Here is a 10566-nt window from a genome sequence, read left to right on the forward strand (position 1 = left end):
ATCCGCAAGATGCAAATTAAGAGAGCACTCATCAATCTCGTTGAAGCCTAGAACATCACATAAGGACTTTGGAATAGAGGAAACACTAGCACCCAAATCACACAAAGAATTGCATTCATAGTTTTTAATCTTGATTTTGATAGTATGTTCCCACTCATCATGAAGTTTTCTAGGAATAGATATCTCCAACTCAAGTTTCTCTTCAAGATATTTCATCATAGCATCAACATATGATCGGTAAAGGCCTTATTTTGGCTATAAGCGTGCGGAGAGTTTACCATGGATTACATCAAGGAAATACATTCAATCAAAGAGCAACTATCATAATTGAATTCCTTGAAATCCAAAGTAGTAATTTCATTACTACTCAAAGTTTTGATATCCTCTACTCCACTTTCAATGCTTTTAGCATCAAGATAGATAGACTCCGAATCATTGGGGCGTTTCTCAACCAAAGTGGATTCATATCTAGCCCCATCATCATTAGGATTGACATTAGAAAACAAGGACTCAATAGGAGTCACACCAAGCACTTTAAGATCTTCGTGATTCTCATCACGAGAACACGCCTTTTAAGCCATTCATGTCTAGCACGAATTTGGGATGTTCTTTCTTTACTCTCATTCATGGAAACACGCATAGCTTTCAAAGTTTCATCCATATTAATCTTGGGAGGAGCACATCTCAATTTCAAAGCATCAATATCAAGAGACATTCTATCAACGGTCCTAGCCAAGTCATCAATTTTGAGCAGTTTTTCTTCTATGGACGCATTGAAAATCTTTTGCGAGTTGATAAACTCTTTAATATTACTCTCAAGTTCAGAGGATAATTTATTGTAATTTCCATGAGCATTGTTGTAGGAATTGCCAAAGTTATTAGAGGGATTACTAGGAAAAGGCCTAGGAATAAAGTTACCTCTATAAGCATTGTTGTTGCCAAAATTATTCCTACCAACAAAATTAACATCCAAGCTCTCATTGCTATTATCAATCAAGGAAGACAAAGGCATATCATTTGGATCTAGAGGAGCACCTTTACTAGCAAACAATTTCATTAACTCATCCATCTTAGCACTCAAAGAGTTAATTTATTCTATAGCATGCACTTTTTTACTAGTAGGTGACCTTTCAGTGTGCCATTGAGAATAGTTTGTCATGATATTGTCTAGTAGTTTTGTGGCTTCTCCTAATGTGATTTCGATGAAAGTTCCACCGGAGGCGGAATCCAAGATATTTGTAGAAGCAAAATTCAAACCAGCATAGAAGATTTGTATAATCATCCAAAGACTCAAGCCATGAGCGAGACAATTTCTAATCATCAATTTCATTCTCTCCCAAGATTGTGCAACATGTTCATGATCTAGTTGCTTAAAATTCATGATATCATTACGAAGAGAGATAATCTTAGTCGGTGGAAAATACTTGGATATATAAGCATCTTTACACTTGTTCCAAGAATCAATGCTATTTTTGGGTAAAGATGAAAACAAAGTTTTTGCTCGATCTTGTAATGAGAACGGAAGTAGCTTCAATTTAATCACATCATTCTCCACATCTTTCTTCTTTTGCATATCGCATAACTCAATGAAGGTATTAAGATGGATGCGGCATCTTCACTAGGAAGGCCAGAAAATTGCTCTTTCATAAGAAGATACAGCAAAGCAGCATTGATTTCATATGATTCCGCACTAGCGGCGGGAGCAAACGGGGTATCAATAAAATTATTATTATTATTATTCGAGAATTCACACAATTTGGTGTTTTCAGTCATGGTGACTTCAGCAAGCAAACAAGCACACAAGCGAACAGAAAGCAAGCGAAAGAAAAGGGCGAACGAAAAAGGCAAGTATTTTTGTAAATTTTTGTTTTTCAGAAGTGGGGGAGAGGAAAATGAGAAGCAAAAGGCAAAAAAAGTAAATGCAAGAGATGAGTTTGCGATAGTTACTTGGATAAGCTTCAGTTAGAATAGTCCCCGGTGCCAGAAATTGACACGTTGAAGGGAGACTACTCTTGACTTGATACTCCCCGGTAACGGCGCCAGAAATCCTTCTTGCTACCTCTTGAGCTTGCGTTGGTTTTTCCCTTCAAGAGGAAAGGGTGATGCAGCATAGTAGCAGTAAGTATTTCCCTCAGTTTGAGAACCAAGGTATCAATCCAGTAGGAGTATCAAGACAAGTCACCAATGTACCTGCGCAAACACAAACAAACTTGCACCCAATGCTATAAAGGGGTTGTCAATCCCTTCACGATTAATTGCAAGGTGAGATCTGAAGGTGGAAAGTGCAATAAAGTAAAAGTGTAGAGCTAAAAATATGATGTGAAGTAGACCCGGGGGCCATAGTGTTTACTAGAGGCTTCTCTCATGATAGCAAGTATTACGGTGGGTGAACGAATTACTGTCGAGCAATTGATAGAACCGCGCAAAGTCATGATGATATCTAAGGCAATGATCATACATATAGGCATCATGTCTGAGACAAGTAGACCGATACTGTCTGCATCTACTACTATTACTCCACACATCGACCGCTATCCACCATGCATCTAGTGTATTCAGTTCATAACAAACAGATTAACGCCTTAAGCAATATGACATGATGTAGAGGGATAAATTCATGCAATAGATATAAACCCCATATTTTTACCATTGATGGCAACAACATGATGTGTGCCTCGCTACCCCTTCTGTCACTGGGTGAGGACACCGCACGGTATGAACCCAAAACCAAGCACTTCTCCCATTACAAGAATTATAGATCAAGTTGGCCAAACGAAACCCACAACTCCAAGATAATTACAAGGATACAAAATCATGCATATAAGAGATCAGAGGAGACTCAAATAATATTCATAGATAATCTGATCATAAATCCACAATTCATCGGATCTCGATAAACACACCACAAAAGAAGATTACATCGGATAGATCTCCATGAAGATCATGGAGAACTTTGTATTGAAGATCCAAGAGAGAGAAGAAGCCATCTAGCTACTAGCTATGGACCCGAAGGTCTGTGGTGAACTACTCATGCATCATCATAGAGGCAATGGTGTTGATGAAGAAGCCCTCCGTGTCCGAATCCCCCCTTCGGCAGGGCACCAGAACATGCCCCAGATGGGATCTTGCGGAGACAGAAGCTTGCGGCGGCGGAAAAGTATTTTCGTGGCTCTCTCTAGAAGTTTTGGATTTTTAGAGAATTTATAGGCGGAAGAAGTAGGGCAAAGGAGCCACGGGGGGTCCACAAGCCTGCTAGGCGCCCCCCCCCCCCCAAGCCGCGGCTAGGGGGCTTGTGACCTCCCCGGGGTCCTTTGCCTTGGTTCTCAAGTCCCGTGCGTGTCTTCTGTTATGGAAAAAAATCATTCCGCGGGTTGTATTCCGTTTCGACTCCGTTTAATATTCTCCTCTGAAAAAGGTCAAAAACACGGAAAAAAACATAAACTGGCACTTGGCACTTAGTTAATAGGTTAGTCCCAAAAAAGATATAAAATAGCATATTCATGCATACAAAACATCCAAAGTTGACAAGATAATAGCATGGAACCATCAAAAATTATAGATACGTTGGAGACGTATCAGTGCCATAGGAATAACTTCATGCGGCCTGCTACACACTAGTTGAAGTGACGGTTCAATAACCTCATCAAGTTCCACCATCCTCCCACTCAATTCTTTCGAGAGAAACCTTTTCTGGAGAAAGGACCCATTTCTAAAAACAAACACTTTGCTTCCGGATCAGAGATAGGAGGTATACCCAACTGTTTTGGGTGTCATGTGAAGATGCATTTATCCGCTTTGGGTTCAAGCTTATCAGGCTGAAACTTTTTCACATAAGCGTCGCTGCCCCAAACTTTCAAGAAACGACAGCTTAGGTCTCTCTAAACCATAGTTCATACAGTGTCTTCTCAACGGAATTACGTGGTGCCCTATTTAAAGTGAATGCGGATGTCTCTAATGCCTAACCCAAAAACAATAGTTGTAATTTGACAAGAGACATCATAGTATGCACCACATCCAATAGGGCGCAGCTATGACGTTCAGACACACCATCACACTATGGTGTTCCAGGTGGCATGAGTTGTGAAACAATTTCCACGTTGTCTTTAAATGTGTACCAAACTCGCAACTCAAAAATTCATCTCTACAATCATATTGTAGACATTTCATCCTCTTGTCACGACGATCTTCAACTTCACTCTGAAATTACTTGAACCTTTCAATAATTCATACTTGTGTTTCATCAAGTAAATATACTAGTATCTACTCAAATCATCTGTGAAGTGAGAACATAATGATATCCACTGCATGCCTTAGCACTCATTGGACTGCATACATCAAAATGTATTATTTCCAACAAGTCACTTACTCGTTCCATCTTACTAAAAACGAGGCCTTGAGTCATGTTGCCCATGTGGCATGATTTGCATGTCTTAAGTGATTCAAAATCAAGTGAGTCTAAACAGTCCATCTGCATGGAGTTTCTTCATGCGTTTATATCAATAGGTATGGTTTGCATGTCTCAAACGATTCAAAAACGAGTGAGTTAAAGATCCATCAACATGAAGCTTCTTCATGTGTTTTATACCAAAATAACTCAAGCGGCAATGCCACAAGTAAGTGCTACTATCATTACTACTTTATATGTTTCATCATCAATATTATGAACATGTGTATCACTATGATCAAGATTCAATAAACCATTCATATTAGATGCATGACCATTGAAGGTATTATTCAAGTAAACATAGTAACCTTTATTCTCTTTAAATGAATAGTCGTATTGCAATAAACATGATCCAATCATGTTCATGCTCAACGCAAACACTAATTAATATTTAGGTTTAACACTAATCCCGAAGGTAGAGGGAGCGTGCGATGTTGATCACACATCAACCTTGGAAACACTTCCAACACACATCGTCACCTCACCTTTAGCTAGTCTCCGTTTATTCCATAGCTTTTATTTCGAGTTACTAACACTTAGCAACCGAACCGGTATCTAATACCCTGGTGCTACTAGGAGCACTAGTAAAGTACACATCAATATCATGTATATCCAATATACTTTTGTCGACTTTGCCAACCTTCTCATCTACCAAGTATCTAGGGTAGTTCTGCTTCAGTGACCGTTCCCCTCATTACAGAAGCACTTTAGTCTCAGGTTTGGGTTCAACCTTGGGTTTCTTCACTAGAGCAGCAATTGGTTTGCCATTTCATGAAGTATCCCTTCTTTCCCTTGCCCTTCTTGAAACTAGTGGGTTTACTAACCATCAACAAGTGATGCTCCTACTTGATTTCTACTTTCACGGTGTCATAATAGCTCAAGGATGATCAAATTTGTCCGTGATATGTTATAGTTCATCACGAAGCTCTATAGCTTGGTGGCAGTGACTTTGGAGAACTATGTCAATCACTATCTTATTTGGAAGATCAACTCCCACTCAATTCAAGCGATTGAAGTACGCAGACAATCTGAGCACATGCTGAATGATTGAGATTTTATCCCTTACTTCGCAGGCCAAGAAACTTGCCGGAGGTCTCATACCTCTTGACCGTGGGCACGAGCATGAAATCCCAATTTCAGCTTTTGGAACATCTCGTATGTTCTGTGACGTTCAAAATGTCTTCGGCACCTCAATTCTAAGCAGTTAAGTATTACGCACTAAAGTATCACGTAGTCATCAAAAACGTGTATGTCACATGTTCACAACATCCATAGACGACATTCGGGGTTCAGCACACCGAGTGGTGCATTAAGGACATAAGCCTTCTGTGCAGCCATGAGGACAATCCTCAGTTTACAAAACCAGACCGCATAATTGCTACTATTATCTTTCAATTAAATTTTCCCAAGGAACATGTCAAAAATAGTAGAGCTACAGCGCAAGCTACAACATAATTTGCAAAGTCCTTTTGACTATGTTCACGATAATGAGTTCAATTAATCATATTGCTTAAGAACTCCCACTCAAATTGACATCCCTCTAGTCATTCGAGTGTCGCATGATCCAAATCCACTAACTCAAGTTCGATCTTCACGTGAGTTGAGTTTAGCTTCAATGGTGAACATCTCCATGTTAATCATATCCACAATATGACTCATGCTCGACCTTTCGGTCTCTTGTGTTCCATGGCCATGTCTGTACATGCTAGGCTCGTCAAGTTTAACCCGAGTGTTCCGCGTGTGCAACTGTTTTGCACGCATTGTATGTGAACGTTGAGTCTATCACACCCAATCATCACGTGGTGTCTCGAAATGACGAACTGTCGCAACGGTGCACAGTCGGGGAGAACACAATTTTATCTTGAAATTCTAGTGAGGGATCACCTTATAATGGTACCGTCGTCCTAACCAAAACAAGGTGCATAAAAGGATTAACATCACATGCAAATCATAAGGGACATGCTATGGCCATGAACTTTTGCTTCTTGATCTCCATCACCAAAACACCGGCATATGACCTCCATCGTCACCGGCGCCAGACCATGATCTCCATCATTGTGCTGACATTGAGGTTGTCGTGCTAACTATGATGTTACTACTAAAGCTACTAGTAGTGATAAAGCAAAGCATCTCCAAGCGCAAAATAATTAAAAACAACCCTATGGCTCTTGTTGGTTGCCATAGCATCAATGTGGAATTCGATATTTTAACTATTACAACATAATCATCTCATACATCCAATATGTTATCTCATGTCTTTGGCCATATCACATCACATGCATGCCCTGCAAAAACAAGTTAGACGTCCTCTAATTTGTTGTTGCATGTTTTACGTGGCTGTTGGGTATCTAGTATGATTGCATCTTACTTACGCAAAACCACAACGGTGATATGCAAGTTTCTATTTAACATTCTCGAAGGACCGCCTCGTTCAAATCCGATTCAACTAAAGTTGAAGAAACATGCACCCGCCAGTCATCTTTATGCAACAAGTTGCATGTTAGTCGATGAAACTGGTCTCTCATAAGCGTACGAGTAATGTTGGTCTGGGCCGCTTCAATCCAACAATACCGTCGAATCAAGAAAAGACTAAACAGGGCAGCAAATTGAACATAAACGCCCACAAACTATTTTGTGTTCTACTCGAGATATCATCTACCCATGAACCTAGCTCATGATGCCACTGTTAGGGAATGTTGCATGTGAAAGAAAAAATTTCCTACGCACACGCAATACCTATCCATGGTGATGATCATCTACCAGAGGGGAGAGTGAATCTACATACCCTTGTAGATCTGTAAGCGGAAGCGTATATAACGCGGTTGATGTAGTGGAACATGTTCGCGTTCCAAATCGCAGCCCATCCCGCGATCTCATCACGATCCGTCTCGTGATCCCATCACGATCCATCTGATCTAGTGCCGAACGGATGGCACCTCCGCATTCAGCACACGTACAGCTCGATAACGATCACTGCCTTCTTGATCCAGCAAGAGGGGCAAAGAGGTAGATGAGTTCTCCAGCACGGGGGCGTGGTGGTGGTGGTGGTGAACTAATCCAATACGGCTTCGCCTAAGCACCGCCGAACTAGACTAGAGGAGAAACAGATCTAGAGGGGGAGAGAGGCAGTCGTGGCTGATTTCTGTGTCTCCAAAAACCCTCAATACCTCTAGTATATATATAGGAGGAGAGGAGCGAGGTAGGTGCCCTAGGGTTTGCCCTTTGGGTCGGACGAAGTGAGGAGGAGAGGAGGAGTCCTCCTCCAATTCTAGTAGGATTAGGATTCTTTCCTTCCCACTTGGAAACTCTTTCCACCTTTGGCTTTTTGCCTTATTACTCCACTCCAGCCGCATGGGCCTTTAGGGGAGGCTTCGGCCAGACCACCATGGGATAGTCTACCTCCACTCACAGCCCATGAATCCTTCGGGTCGTCACACCACTCCCGGTGGTCCCCCGGTACCCTCCCGGCACCCCGGTACACTACCGATGACCCCAAAACTTTTCCGGTGACCAAAACAGGGCTTCCTATATATCAATATTTACCTTCGGACCATTTTGGAGCTCCTCGTGATGTCCGAGATCTCATCTGGGACTCCAAACAACCTTCGGCCACCAACACCTATAACTCAACTATACTGAAACGTCACTGAACCTTAAGTGTGCAGACCCTGTGGGTTCGAGAACTATGCAGACATGACCTGAGACACTCTCCGGTCAATAACTAATAGCGGGACCTGGATGCCCATATTGCCTCCTACATATTCTACGAAGATCTTTTATCGGTTGAACCTCTGTGTAAAGGATTCAGTTAATCTTGTATGATGTTCCCTTTGTCCTTCGGTATGTTACTTGCCCGAGATTCGATCGTCGGTATCTTCATACCTAGTTCAATCTCGTTACCAATAAGTCTCTTTACTTTTTCCGCAATACAAGATCCCGTGACTAACTCCTTAGCCACATTGCTTGCAAGGCTTATTGTGATGTCTATTACCGAGTGGGCCTCGAGATACCTCTCCGTCACACGGAGTGACAAATCCCAGTCTTGATCCATACCAACTCAATAGACACCTTCGGAGATACCTGTAGAGCACCTTTATAGTCACTCAGTTATGTTGCAACGCTTGATACACACAAGGTATTCCTCCGGTGTCCGGGAGTTGCATGATCTCACGGTCATAGGAACAGACACATTGACATCCAGAAAACGGTAGCAATAAACTGACACGATCATATGCTACGTTTATAGTTTAGGTCTTGTCCATCACATCATTCTCCTAATGATGTGATCAGTGACAACACTTGTCTATGGCTAGGAAACCTTGACCATCTTTGATCAATGAGCTAGTCAACTAGAGACTCACTAGGGACTGTGTGTTGTCTATGTATCCACACATGTATTTGAGTTTCTAATCAGTACAATTCTAGCATGGATAATAAACGATTATCATGAACAAGGAAATACAATAATAACCAATTTATTATTGCCTCTAGGGCATATTTCCAACAGTTGTGATAGGTTTTGAAGACTCTGTAGGTGTGCGAGTCCTTTCCGTAACCAAGCATAAAACCCTCATGTGCTTTAGGTGCAAACTTTGAGCTATGGTGAGGATCTCTAATCCAACATCTTGCACCAAAGACTTTGAAATAACTTGCATTGGGTTTCTTGTCAGTGAGGAGTTCATATGAGGTTTTCTTGAGGAAATTGTGAAGATATACCTTGTTGATGATGTGGCAAGCAGTGTTGATACCTTCAGGCCAAAAGCGAAGAGGAGTGTGATATTCTTCAAGCATAGTCCATGCCATTTCAACCAGAGTCATGTTCTTGCATTCAACGACGCCATTCTGTTGAGGAGTATAAGGAGCAGACAATTCGTGAGTAGTACCAAGTTCATCAAGATAATCATCAAGACTAGTATTTTTGAATTATGTCCCATTATCACTCCTGATGTGTTTGATCTTGACGTCGAAGTTTGTTGAGTCCCTTGAGGAAAATCGCTTGAAGACTTCCTGCACTTCATTTTTGTATGCAATGATGTGTACCCAAGTATAACGAGAATAGTCATCAACAATGACAAAGCCATATAAAGATGTTGCATTGGTTAGAGTAGCGTAATGAGTAGGTCCAAACATATCCATGTGTAGAAATTCAAATGGACGAGTAGTAGTCATGATGGTAGTCGAGGGGTGTTTGGATCTGGCCATTTTTCCAGACTCACAAGCACCGCAGAGATGGTCCTTGAGGTATTTGACAGATTCGATGGCAATGGCTTGCTTCTTCTTCGCCAGTGTGTGAAAATTCCTCATGCCTGCATGACCAAGTCGTTGATACCATACCCAGCCTTCTGAGTTTTTTACTAGTAAACATGTTGTTGGTTGAGGACCTGTGTAAAAATCAAAAATCTACAAGTCACCTCTCCTAAAGCCTTCGAAGACTTTGGTTTTGTGAGATTACATGATGACTACACATCTATATTTTCCAAAGATGATAATCATATTAAGATCACAAAGTATTGAGACTGACATGAGGTTAAACCGAAGGGATTCGACAAGCATGACTTTGTCCATGTGCCAATCCTTAGAGATAGCCACTTTACCAAGTCCCAATACCTTGCTTTTACCTTTATCAGCGTAAGTGATTTGCTTCAGTGGTGATGGAGTGAGTGGTATATTCATCAATAAGCTTTTATCACCAGTCATGTGATTTGTGCAACCATTGTCAAGAACCCACTTTGCATTCTTGGGTTTGTCATCAGTAAATTTGAGAACGTGTGAAATGTTAGATCATTTCATCATGTTTTAGGTTGCGTCCAATCAAGCAATTTCCTCAGGTCTCCGGCAAATTCTTCAGATGATGACTTTCATTTGGAGACCTGGCCTGCATAAGTGATTAGTTCGATTTCTTCGCCACCCACATATGAAGGGATGGCAAAGAGTTCATCATCGTGCGAGCACCATATGAGAATGGAGGCATTGAAGCTAATGCACTTCTTTTCACAATAGGGGGGTTAGAGTACTCAAATGAATAGGTAGAGAAATTCTTCGAGGACTTATGAACATAATGATTTGAGGAATAATGCTCATATTCATGTCCCTTGTAGTTTCCCTGCATATCAGAAGCATTA

The sequence above is a fragment of the Hordeum vulgare genome, chromosome 7H, assembly GCF_904849725.1.
Source record: "Hordeum vulgare subsp. vulgare chromosome 7H, MorexV3_pseudomolecules_assembly, whole genome shotgun sequence".
In the NCBI taxonomy this organism is placed as follows: Eukaryota; Viridiplantae; Streptophyta; class Magnoliopsida; order Poales; family Poaceae; genus Hordeum; species Hordeum vulgare.